This window comes from Coregonus lavaretus (genome assembly GCF_964263955.1).
Source record: "Coregonus lavaretus genome assembly, contig: HAP1_SCAFFOLD_1489, whole genome shotgun sequence".
In the NCBI taxonomy this organism is placed as follows: Eukaryota; Metazoa; Chordata; class Actinopteri; order Salmoniformes; family Salmonidae; genus Coregonus; species Coregonus lavaretus.
In genome coordinates, this window is record NW_028162141.1 from 73,564 (window position 1) to 87,500 (window position 13,937).

The window sequence follows — 13,937 nt, forward strand, 5'->3', positions numbered from 1 at the left end:
TCAACCTGAGGACTGTTAACTGTATAACTAGGTCACGCTGCCGTGTTCAACCTGAGGACTGTTAACTGTATAACTAGGTCACGCTGCCGTGTTCAACCTGAGGACTGTTAACTGTATAACTAGGTCACGCTGCCGTGTTCAACCTGAGGACTGTTAACTGTATAACTAGGTCACGCTGCCGTGTTCAACCTGAGGACTGTTAACTGTATAACTAGGTCACGCTGCCGTGTTCAACCTGAGGACTGTTAACTGTATAACTAGGTCACGCTGCCGTGTTCAACCTGAGGACTGTTAACTGTATAACTAGGTCACGCTGCCGTGTTCAACCTGAGGACTGTTAACTGTATAACTAGGTCACGCTGCCGTGTTCAACCTGAGGACTGTTAACTGTATAACTAGGTCACGCTGCCGTGTTCAACCTGAGGACTGTTAACTGTATAACTAGGTCACGCTGCCGTGTTCAACCTGAGGACTGTTAACTGTATAACTAGGTCACGCTGCCGTGTTCAACCTGAGGACTGTTAACTGTATAACTAGGTCACGCTGCCGTGTTCAACCTGAGGACTGTTAACTGTATAACTAGGTCACGCTGCCGTGTTCAACCTGAGGACTGTTAACTGTATAACTAGGTCACGCTGCCGTGTTCAACCTGAGGACTGTTAACTGTATAACTAGGTCACGCTGCCGTGTTCAACCTGAGGACTGTTAACTGTATAACTAGGTCACGCTGCCGTGTTCAACCTGAGGACTGTTAACTGTATAACTAGGTCACGCTGCCGTGTTCAACCTGAGGACTGTTAACTGTATAACTAGGTCACGCTGCCGTGTTCAACCTGAGGACTGTTAACTGTATAACTAGGTCACGCTGCCGTGTTCAACCTGAGGACTGTTAACTGTATAACTAGGTCACGCTGCCGTGTTCAACCTGAGGACTGTTAACTGTATAACTAGGTCACGCTGCCGTGTTCAACCTGAGGACTGTTAACTGTATAACTAGGTCACGCTGCCGTGTTCAACCTGAGGACTGTTAACTGTATAACTAGGTCACGCTGCCGTGTTCAACCTGAGGACTGTTAACTGTATAACTAGGTCACGCTGCCGTGTTCAACCTGAGGACTGTTAACTGTATAACTAGGTCACGCTGCCGTGTTCAACCTGAGGACTGTTAACTGTATAACTAGGTCACGCTGCCGTGTTCAACCTGAGGACTGTTAACTGTATAACTAGGTCACGCTGCCGTGTTCAACCTGAGGACTGTTAACTGTATAACTAGGTCACGCTGCCGTGTTCAACCTGAGGACTGTTAACTGTATAACTAGGTCACGCTGCCGTGTTCAACCTGAGGACTGTTAACTGTATAACTAGGTCACGCTGCCGTGTTCAACCTGAGGACTGTTAACTGTATAACTAGGTCACGCTGCCGTGTTCAACCTGAGGACTGTTAACTGTATAACTAGGTCACGCTGCCGTGTTCAACCTGAGGACTGTTAACTGTATAACTAGGTCACGCTGCCGTGTTCAACCTGAGGACTGTTAACTGTATAACTAGGTCACGCTGCCGTGTTCAACCAGAGGACTGTTAACTGTATAACTAGGTCACGCTGCCGTGTTCAACCTGAGGACTGTTAACTGTATAACTAGGTCACGCTGCCGTGTTCAACCAGAGGACTGTTAACTGTATAACTAGGTCACGCTGCCGTGTTCAACCTGAGGACTGTTAACTGTATAACTAGGTCACGCTGCCGTGTTCAACCTGAGGACTGTTAACTGTATAACTAGGTCACGCTGCCGTGTTCAACCTGAGGACTGTTAACTGTATAACTAGGTCACGCTGCCGTGTTCAACCTGAGGACTGTTAACTGTATAACTAGGTCACGCTGCCGTGTTCAACCTGAGGACTGTTAACCAACTGAACAGTTACATATGTACAACTATGACATTTGAAACCCCACCTCTTTAAGGAATACCTGGGATAGGATAAAGTAATCCTTCTACCCCCCCCCCCCCCCCCCCCCACACACACACACAGCGGAGTCGCTCACCACCTTCCGGAGACATTTGAAACCCCACCTCTTTAAGGAATACCTGGGATAGGATAAAGTAATCCTTCTACCCCCCCCCCCAAAAAAATTGTAAAGTGGTTATCCCACTGGCTATAGGGTGAATGCATCAATTTGTGAGTCGCTCTGGACTAGAGCGTCTGCTAAATGACGTAAATGTGCCCTTGAGCAAGGCACTTAACCCTAATTGCTCCTGTAAGTCGCTCTGGATAAGAGCGTCTGCTAAATGACTTAAATGTTAAATGTTAAATGTTAACTATGTACATTGCATTTCGGAAAGTATTCAGACCCCTTGACTTTTCCCACATTTTGTTACGTTACAGCCTTATTCTAAAATGGATTAAATTGTTTTTTTCCCTCATCAATCTACACGCAATACCCCATAATGACAAAGCAAAAACAGGTTTTTAGAAATTTTTGCAAATGTATTTTTAAAAAAAAGAAGGAAATATCACATTTACATAAGTATACAGACCCTTTACTCAATACTTTGTTGAAGCACCTTTGGCAGCGATTACAGCCTCGAGTCTTCTTGGGTATGACGCTACAAGCTTGGCACACCTGTATTTGGAGAGTTCCTCCCATTCTTCTCTGCAGATCCTCTCAAGCTCTGCACAGCTATTTTCAGGTCTCTCCAGAGATGTTAGATCGGGTTCAAGTCCGGGCTCTGGCTGGGCCACTCAATGACATTCAGAGGCTTGTCCCGAAGCCACTCCTGCGTTGTCTTGGCTGTGTGCTTAGGGTTATTGTCCTGTTGGAAGGTGAACCTTCACCCCAGTCTGAGGTCCTGAGCGCTCTGGAGCAGGTTTTCATCAAGGATCTCTCTGTACTTTACTCCGTTCAGCTTTCCCTTGATCCTGACTAGTCTCCCAATCCGTGCAGCTGAAAAACATCCCCACAGCATGATGCTGCCACCACCATGCTTCACCGTAGGGCTGGTGCCAGGTTTCCTCCAGACGTGACGCTTGGCATTCAGGCCAAAGAGTTCAATCTTGGTTTCATCAGACCAGAGAATCTTGTTTCTCATGGTCTGAGAGTCTTTAGGTGCCTTTTGGGAAACTCCAAGCAGGTGGTCATGTGCCTTTTACTGAGGAGTGGCCTCCGTCTGGCCACTCTACCATAAAGGCCTGATTGGTGGAGTGCTGCAGAGATGGTTGTCCTTCTGGAAGGTTCTCCCATCTCCACAGAGGAACTCTGGAGCTCAGTCAGAGCAACCATCGGCTAATTGGTCACCTCCCTGACCAAGGCCCTTCTGCCCCGATTGATCAGTTCGACCGGGCGACCAGCTCTAGGAAGAGTCTTGGTGGTTCCAAACTTCTTCCATTTAAGAATGATGGAGGCCACTGTGTTCTTGGGGACCTTCAATGCTGCAGACATTTTTTGGTACCCTTCCCCAGATCTGTGCCTCGACACAATCCTGTCTCTGAGATCTTCGGACAATTCCTTCGACCTCATGGCTTGGTTTTTGCTCTGAAATGCACTGTCAACTGTGGGACCTTATATAGACAGGTGTGCCTTTCCAAATCATGTCCAATCAATTGAATTTACCACAGGTGGACTCCAATCAAGTTGTAGAAACATCTCAAGGATGATCAATGGAAACAGGATGCACCTGAGATCAATTGTGAGTCTCATAGTAAAGGGTCTGAATACTTATGTAAATAAGGTGTTTCTGTTTTTTATATTTAATACATTTGCAAACATTTCTAAAAACCTGTTTTCACTTTGTCATTATGGGGTATTGTGTGTAGATTGATGAGGAAAAATATTCATTTAATCCATTTTATAATAAGGCTGTAACGTAACAAAGTGGAAAAAGTCAAGGGGTCTGAATACTTTCCAAATGCTTTGTATAACTATGAAGTATCTGTATGGACCCATTCACACTCTCTCTGTCTGTAACAAACTACGTATCTCTATGAAGTATCTGTATGGACCCATTCACACTCTCTCTGTCTGTAACAAACTACGTATCTCTATGAAGTATCTGTATGGACCCATTCACACTCTCTCTGTCTGTAACAAACTACGTATCTCTCTATGAATGATCTAACTATCTGGTCACAAGGAGAGTAGGAGGGTAGGAGGGTTAAGGGTAATTTTGTACCCAGTAGTAAAGGGTAGGGGTGCTGCTGAGGGGACTGGCAAAGGGTAAGTGTGTGTGTGTTGGGGCACTGGCCTTTTGCTGTGAACCCAGAGCGGCTCACATTTCACCTTTAGCTGAACCTTGACCTTTACACCTTAGCTGGAGAGCTAGGGAGCGTCTGACATGAGGAGAGAAGGAGATAATTAATGAATGAGTAGTTCTAGTTATTGGAAAAGTGCAGTGATTCAGTCTAGAACTACATTGCTTTAAGGCGTGGATTCAAAGTGTAGGCCTGCTGCCTCTTAAAGGCAGCCTGAGAGTTCAGTTCACCCGACCCGGTGAAAAAAACATACACAGACCAAAGAATAAGTCAAAAAATATCATCTTGGCAGCAGACAGAAAATGTTGCCGTTTTAAAGCTAATCTCCTGCATTTCTACACATTGCCATGGCTAATGCACTGTTCTAATGCAGTGTTCTAATGCAGTGTTCTAATGCAGTGTTTTAATGCAGTGTTCTACTGCACTGTTCTACTGCACTGTTATACTGCACTGTTATACTGCACTGTTCTACTGCAGTGTTCTAATGCACTGTTCTACTGCAGTGTTCTAATGCACTGTTCTAATGCAGTGTTCTACTGCACTGTTCTAATGCACTGTTCTACTGCACTGTTCTACTGCACTGTTCTAATGCAGTGTTCTAATGCACTGTTCTAATGCAGTGTTTTAATACAGTGTTCTACTGCACTGTTCTACTGCACTGTTCTACTGCACTGTTCTACTGCACTGTTATACTGCACTGTTCTACTGCAGTGTTCTACTGCACTGTTCTAATGCAGTGTTTTAATACAGTGTTCTACTGTACTGTTCTACTGCACTGTTCTACTGCAGTGTTCTAATGCACTGTTCTAATGCAGTGTTTTAATGCAGTGTTCTACTGCACTGTTCTACTGCACTGTTATACTGCACTGTTATACTGCACTGTTCTACTGCACTGTTCTAATGCACTGTTCTACTGCAGTGTTCTAATGCACTGTTCTAATGCAGTGTTCTACTGCACTGTTCTACTGCACTGTTCTACTGCAGTGTTCTACTGCACTGTTCTAATGCAGTGTTTTAATACAGTGTTCTACTGCACTGTTCTACTGCACTGTTCTACTGCAGTGTTCTAATGCACTGTTCTAATGCAGTGTTTTAATACAGTGTTCTACTGCACTGTTCTACTGCACTGTTCTACTGCAGTGTTCTAATGCACTGTTCTAATGCAGTGTTTTAATGCATTGTTCTACTGCAGTGTTCTAATGCACTGTTCTACTGCAGTGTTCTAATGCACTGTTCTAATGCAGTGTTCTAATGCAGTGTTTTAATGCAGTGTTCTACTGCACTGTTCTACTGCACTGTTCTACTGCACTGTTCTAATGCACTGTTCTAATGCAGTGTTCTAATGCAGTGTTCTACTGCACTGTTCTACTGCAGTGTTCTAATGCACTGTTCTAATGCAGTGCTTTAATGCAGTGTTCTACTGCACTGTTCTACTGCACTGTTCTACTGCAGTGTTCTAATGCACTGTTCTAATGCAGTGTTCTAATGCAGTGTTTTAATGCAGTGTTCTACTGCACTGTTCTACTGCACTGTTCTAATGCACTGTTCTAATGCAGTGTTCTAATGCAGTGTTCTACTGCAGTGTTCTAATGCAGTGTTCTAATGCAGTGTTCTAATGCAGTGTTCTACTGCACTGTTCTACTGCACTGTTCTAATGCAGTGTTCTAATGCAGTGTTCTAATGCAGTGTTCTAATGCACTGTTCTACTGCAGTGTTCTAATGCAGTGTTCTAATGCAGCGTTCTACTGCAGTGTTCTAATGCAGCGTTCTACTGCACTGTTCTACTGCAGTGTTCTAATGCACTGTTATACTGCACTGTTATACTGCACTGTTCTAATGCACTGTTCTACTGTACTGTTCTACTGCACTGTTCTAATGCAGTGTTCTAATGCAGTGTTCTAATGCAGTGTTCTAATGCACTGTTCTACTGCACTGTTCTACTGCAGTGTTCTAATGTACTGTTCTACTGCAGTGTTCTAATGCACTGTTCTAATGCACTGTTCTACTGTACTGTTCTAATGCAGTGTTCTAATGTACTGTTCTAATGCAGTGTTCTACTGCACTGTTCTACTGCACTGTTCTAATGCACTGTTCTAATGCAGTGTTCTAATGCAGTGTTCTACTGCACTGTTCTAATGCAGTGTTCTACTGCACGGTTCTACTGCACTGTTCTAATGCACTGTTCTAATGCAGTGTTCTAATGCAGTGTTCTAATGCAGTGTTCTACTGCACTGTTCTACTGCACTGTTCTAATGCAGTGTTCTAATGCAGTGTTCTAATGCAGTGTTCTAATGCAGCGTTCTACTGCAGTGTTCTAATGCAGCGTTCTACTGCACTGTTCTACTGCAGTGTTCTAATGCACTGTTATACTGCACTGTTATACTGCACTGTTCTAATGCACTGTTCTACTGTACTGTTCTACTGCACTGTTCTAATGCAGTGTTCTAATGCAGTGTTCTAATGCAGTGTTCTAATGCACTGTTCTACTGCAGTGTTCTAATGCAGTGTTCTAATGTACTGTTCTACTGCAGTGTTCTAATGCACTGTTATACTGCACTGTTATACTGCACTGTTCTAATGCAGTGTTCTAATGCAGTGTTCTAATGCAGTGTTCTAATGCAGTGTTCTAATGTACTGTTCTAATGCAGTGTTCTAATGCAGTGTTCTACTGCACTGTTCTACTGCACTGTTCTACTGTACTGTTCTAATGTACTGTTCTACTGCAGTGTTCTAATGCACTGTTCTAATGCACTGTTCTACTGCACTGTTCTAATGCACTGTTATACTGCACTGTTCTACTGCACTGTTCTAATGCAGTGTTCTACTGTACTGTTCTAATGCACTGTTCTACTGTACTGTTCTAATGTACTGTTCTAATGCACTGTACTACTGCACTGTTCTACTGCACTGTTCTAATGCAGTGTTCTAATGCAGTGTTCTACTGCACTGTTCTACTGCACTGTTCTACTGTACTGTTCTAATGTACTGTTCTAATGCAGTGTTCTAAAGCAGTGTTCTACTGCACTGTTCTAATGCAGTGTTCTACTGCACTGTTCTACTGCACTGTTCTAATGCAGTGTTCTAATGCAGTGTTCTAATGCACTGTTCTACTGCACTGTTCTACTGCACTGTTCTACTGCACTGTTCTACTGCACTATTCTAATGCAGTGTTCTAATGCAGTGTTCTAATGCAGTGTTCTACTGCACTGTTCTACTGCAGTGTTCTAATGCACTGTTCTACTGCACTGTTCTAATGCACTGTTCTACTGCAGTGTTCTAATGCACTGTTCTACTGCACTGTTCTAATGCACTGTTCTACTGCACTATTCTAATGCAGTGTTCTAATGCAGTGTTCTACTGCACTGTTCTACTGCACTGTTCTACTGCAGTGTTCTAATGCACTGTTCTACTGCACTGTTCTAATGCACTGTTCTACTGTACTGTTCTAATGTACTGTTCTAATGCACTGTTCTAATGCACTGTTCTAATGCACTGTTCTACTGCAGTGTTCTAATGCAGTGTTCTAATGCAGTGTTCTACTGCTGGAACATTCTAACAACATCAATGGGGGCCTGATTGTCTAGTTTTAATTTAGTTGATTGTAAATTCTCCAAGATTCTAGGCTATTATTAAAAAATATATAGGTCCATTATCTTTTCTACGTCTATGTGGGTTTAGGGTCGGGGTTAGGGTCCGCGGCCCACTTGGATCCCTACCGCGGCCCACTTGGATCCCTACCGCGGCCCACTTGGATCCCTACCGCGGCCCACTTGGATCCCTGCTGCGACCCACAAGTGGCTGTTGACCCACAGTTTGGGAACCACTGCACTGTATTATCACCCCCTCTACCTGACTAGTGTGCGGTCCTGTATTATCACCCCCTCTACCTGACTAGTGTGCGGTCCTGTATTATCACCCCCTCTACCTGACTAGTGTGCGGTCCTGTATTATCACCCCCTCTACCTGACTAGTGTGCGGTCCTGTATTATCACCCCCTCTACCTGACCAGTGTGCGGTCCTGTATTATCACCCCCTCTACCTGACTAGTGTGCGGTCCTGTATTATCACCCCCTCTACCTGACTAGTGTGCGGTCCTGTATTATCACCCCCTCTACCTGACTAGTGTGCGGTCCTGTATTATCACCCCCTCTACCTGACTAGTGTGCGGTCCTGTATTATCACCCCCTCTACCTGACTAGTGTGCGGTCCTGTATTATCACCCCCTCTACCTGACTAGTGTGCGGTCCTGTATTATCACCCCCTCTACCTGACTAGTGTGCGGTCCTGTATTATCACCCCCTCTACCTGACTAGTGTGCGGTCCTGTATTATCACCCCCTCTACCTGACCAGTGTGCGGTCCTGTATTATCACCCCCTCTACCTGACTAGTGTGCGGTCCTGTATTATCACCCCCTCTACCTGACTAGTGTGCGGTCCTGTATTATCACCCCCTCTACCTGACTAGTGTGCGGTCCTGTATTATCACCCCCTCTACCTGACTAGTGTGCGGTCCTGTATTATCACCCCCTCTACCTGACTAGTGTGCGGTCCTGTATTATCACCCCCTCTACCTGACTAGTGTGCGGTCCTGTATTATCACCCCCTCTACCTGACCAGTGTGCGGTCCTGTATTATCACCCCCTCTACCTGACCAGTGTGCGGTCCTGTATTATCACCCCCTCTACCTGACCAGTGTGCGGTCCTGTATTATCACCCCCTCTACCTGACCAGTGTGCGGTCCTGTATTATCACCCCCTCTACCTGACCAGTGTGCGGTCCTGTATTATCACCCCCTCTACCTGACTAGTGTGCGGTCCTGTATTATAACCCCCTCTACCTGACTAGTGTGCGGTCCTGTATTATCACCCCCTCTACCTGACTAGTGTGCGGTCCTGTATTATCACCCCCTCTACCTGACTAGTGTGCGGTCCTGTATTATCACCCCCTCTACCTGACTAGTGTGCGGTCCTGTATTATCACCCCCTCTACCTGACCAGTGTGCGGTCCTGTATTATCACCCCCTCTACCTGACTAGTGTGCGGTCCTGTATTAACACCCCCTCTACCTGACTAGTGTGCGGTCCTGTATTATCACCCCCTCTACCTGACTAGTGTGCGGTCCTGTATTATCACCCCCTCTACCTGACTAGTGTGCGGTCCTGTATTATCACCCCCTCTACCTGACTAGTGTGCGGTCCTGTATTATCACCCCCTCTACCTGACCAGTGTGCAGTCCTGTATTATCACCCCCTCTACCTGACTAGTGTGCGGTCCTGTATTATCACCCCCTCTACCTGACTAGTGTGCGGTCCTGTATTATCACCCCCTCTACCTGACTAGTGTGCGGTCCTGTATTATCACCCCCTCTACCTGACTAGTGTGCGGTCCTGTATTATCACCCCCTCTACCTGACTAGTGTGCGGTCCTGTATTATCACCCCCTCTACCTGACTAGTGTGCGGTCCTGTATTATCACCCCCTCTACCTGACTAGTGTGCGGTCCTGTACCCTAATAGTATGTTTCCCTGCTCCTGGAGAGCTGCAGGAAGGCCTTGTGCAGTGTTTAGTTCCTACCAAGCACCACATCACCTCCCCAACTCAGCTCATTGATCTATATCAGTGATTGGCTTAATTCTACTAACCAGGGCCCGGTTTCCCAAAAGCATCTTAAGGCTAAGTTCATCGTTTGAACCTTCAGAGGAGCATTGTTAAATCTCTGCGCTGATTCCCAAAACCGTTATTAACTTTGCACTTGAAAACGCTCAAAAACAAGCAGTATCAGCAGAACTAGAACTAGGCCTAAAGTAGAGCTGAGCTGTATCCATGACAACATACCAGGACAGAGTTGGTCTGATTGTCTCAGGCCTACAGGACAGAGTTGGTCTGATTGTCTCAGGCCTACAGGACAGAGTTGGTCTGATTGTCTCAGGCCTACAGGACAGAGTTGGTCTGATTGTCTCAGGCCTACAGGACAGAGTTGGTATGATTGTCTCAGGCCTACAGGACAGAGTTGGTCTGATTGTCTCAGGCCTACAGGACAGAGTTGGTATGATTGTCTCAGGCCTACAGGACAGAGTTGGTATGATTGTCTCAGGTCTACAGGACAGAGTTGGTCTGATTGTCTCAGGTCTACAGGACAGAGTTGGTCTGATTGTCTCAGGTCTACAGGACAGAGTTGGTCTGATTGTCTCAGGCCTACAGGACAGAGTTGGTCTGATTGTCTCAGGCCTACAGGACAGAGTTGGTCTGATTGTCTCAGGCCTACAGGACAGAGTTGGTCTGATTGTCTCAGGCCTACAGGACAGAGTTGGTCTGATTGTCTCAGGTCTACAGGACAGAGTTGGTCTGATTGTCTCAGGCCTACAGGACAGAGTTGGTCTGATTGTCTCAGGTCTACAGGACAGAGTTGGTCTGATTGTCTCAGGCCTACAGGACAGAGTTGGTCTGATTGTCTCAGGCCTACAGGACAGAGTTGGTCTGATTGTCTCAGGCCTACAGGACAGAGTTGGTCTGTATCAGAGATGAGTCCCATAGAAATGTATTATCCCCCCGTTCTCTCCCTGATCAGTTCATATTCATGTATTCCTTGGACCCCCCTGTAAATCGACAGTAAGCCTACATGTTTTAATTTGAAGAAAAAAACTCCAAAGTAATCTGAATTATTATGTGACGCTCTTCAAATCCTCTTACATATTGATGAATCATTTGGAGAGAAAAAACGTTAAATCATCTTATATATTGATTAATAATTTGGAGAGAAAAAACGCAAGTATTCGACACATTAACACAAACTCAGACGCTTATCTAACCGTCCTTTCAGTTTCTACTTTCTGAGTGTGTCTGGTAATTTCCCCTCCGTCCCTAACCCTTGTCCTTATATGGGGGCGACCGCCAGCGTCCGTCTATAAAGCTCCCGCTGAGGGACAGGGTGTCACTTTCCAGAAGGACAGTCGGACAGCCAGCCAGCCAGCCAGCCAGCCAGCCTGCCAGCCAGCCACCTAAACCCCCATCAGGTACGGTGTTCTCTGGGTTACTCGATTCGCTCTGCATAAACGTTCATAGAAACTTCAGAAACATTTACAGGCCTAGGAAAGACCAACTTGTGTAGTTGTCAATTAAATGTTTCTCTTGCTTTGGCACTGTGAACACTAGCCTTATATCTTAGTTCGCTTTGTTCTATGACTGATAACTTTATAAAAAGGCCTACAACGAATACTTTCATTTTAGTGTTTGGGATTGAAGCCATGGGATACTTTCTTAGTCTCTGCAACTTTTAGTAACCTGTAGTGTAGTGGATCTAGTTCTCATGCGTCTGCGATTGAAGGAGTTTTTTTTATATTTTCAGTTTGTAGCCGAACGACAACATGATGACCTTCGGCTGGGGACACTAATAGTTAATCTGTTGTAGACTACAAAGATGAAGACCTAGAATAAACTCAAATAATGAATTTAACTGCTACTCTCTGCAGATAGATAACGATATGGATCTGAGCTATATTACAGCCTGTATATAAAGCCTGAATATTGATTTAGGCTTATATACATTTATGACCAGCATGCAATTAAATATTGTAGCGGGTTGATTTTCATTCACTTCCACATTTGCAGTGCATTTGATCATAGTCTAGACTTACACTATATCTAACTAAGAGAGATAGATAGCAGGATGTAACCTATTGCATCGGAGGAGGACACTGTTACATAATCTCCTGGTAAAGTACCGGCCAAAGTCCCCATAAAAATTATATTTATATTCATAATAATAACGTTCCTTTTTCTTGATCTCCTTATTATTATTATTATTATTATTATTATTATGATGATGATCATTATAATAATAAGTAATGTCATTATCATTAGTAGGCTGTATAACCACCATCGAGCTGTAGGCCTAAGAGCGCATTCCGTTTAGTCTTAATACCGTAACTTCCTTAGGCCTATATTTCAATACTTCTATAGGCTACTGTATCAGTCAATCATTTATTCATTCATGTCATCACACAGCATAAGAGTCAAATGCAATCAAGCGTTTTAGTTTTAAAATAAAATAACAACCATTTGACTATTTGAATAATTACAAACAATAAATAGGCCTAAACCGTTCTATTTTGGAAATTGCATCACAAATGAATGCGACTGTTTTTAGTCTTTGCTGTAATAAAGGCTTTACAGAAAAACGCTTATAATGTATTTAGTGTTGTTTACATTGTTCCAAACGGTCAGAGAAATGACATTGTAATCTAACAGCACCTGTTTGGCACACATAATATCCACGCAGCGCTTGCTCCTTAACTTATTTTTCTTGATCTTCAGTATTTTCCACAACTAGTCAAATGTATGACCTGGTCCGACTCCCCCTTTACCTCCTGAGCAACCAGTAAACATTCCCCCGTTTAGACTTTATTAGTCACTTCCTCCTGAGCAACCAGTAAACATTCCCCCGTTTAGACTTTATTAGTCACTTCCTCCTGAGCAACCAGTAAACATTCCCCCGTTTAGACTTTATTAGTCACTTCCTCCTGAGCAACCAGTAAACATTCCCCCGTTTAGACTTTATTAGTCACTTCCTCTGCATCCATTTTGCTGTGACGTGTGTTACGGTGTTCAGAGTTCGTTATAACCAATGTATTGATGTGATTATGATATGCTACAGGTCAGGCCCTATTGGTCACGTGCAGGCGATGCATACATGTGTCACGTAAAGAGAGCAAGGGTTGAGGGAATAGGGATTTTTCCCCTAAACAAATGAGGGATTTCGGTAACAGAACTTTTCAGTCAGAAATGGCTGTAATTATGTTGTAGATTCAGCAACACGGACAGCGCGATACACACTGATGTTCTGTGGTGGTCACTGCAGCAGGGAGGAGAGAGAGACAACGGGCTGATGTTCTGTAGTGGTCACTGCAGCAGGGAGGAGAGAGACAACGGGCTGATGTTCTGTGGTGGTCGCTGCAGCAGGGAGGAGAGGGAGACAACGGGCTGATGTTCTGTGGTGGTCACTGCAGCAGGGAGGAGAGGGAGACAACGGGTGCTAGTCGCTGCAGCAGGGAGGAGAGAGAGACAACGGGCTGATGTTCTGTGGTGGTCACTGCAGCAGGGAGGAGAGAGAGACAACGGGCTGATGTTCTGTGGTAGTCACTGCAGCTGGGAGGAGAGAGACAACGGGTGCTAGTCACAGTCACTCACAGTCTTTTTTTTTAACACAGCGCAGCAAGTCTGAGCCAGGCCCGGCACAATCAAATCAATTGCGGTCGGACTCCCTTTAGTCATTTGCGTGTCTTAATTATTTCATCAAACAGTTCGCTTAAAGCATCAGATAAGCTCAGTACATATAGTTGATTTGATTAAAACACATAGGATGTGTCTATATATAGAAAAAGAAACTTTTTACAATTTCGACCAATTGATTGGTCGAAAGAACAGACATCTCTTTTTTTTCGGACCCAGCCCTAGTTTCTCCTATGGGGACAAAGAAGCCCAGCCCTAGTTTCTCCTATGGGGACAAAGAAGCCCAGCCCTAGTTTCTCCTATGGGGACAAAGAAGCCCAGCCCTAGTTTCTCCTATGGGGACAAAGAAGCCCAGCCCTAGTTTCTCCTATGGGGACAAAGAAGCACAGCCCTAGTTTCTCCTATGGGGACAAAGAAGCACAGCCCTAGTTTCTCCTATGGGGACAAAGAAGCACAGCCCTAGTT

The 13,937-nt window shown here is 44.8% G+C and overlaps 1 protein-coding gene across 1 annotated transcript in view; it reads left to right on the top strand.

The window, feature by feature from the left end:
* Positions 1-13,937, top strand: part of LOC311119549 (beta-enolase) — a 47,877-nt gene that overhangs the window by 22,988 nt on the left and 10,952 nt on the right. The window contains exon 2 of the mRNA XM_084194227.1: positions 11,200-11,257. The gene's annotated coding sequence lies outside the window, so the exon portion shown is untranslated. The remainder of the gene's footprint in view (positions 1-11,199; positions 11,258-13,937) is intronic.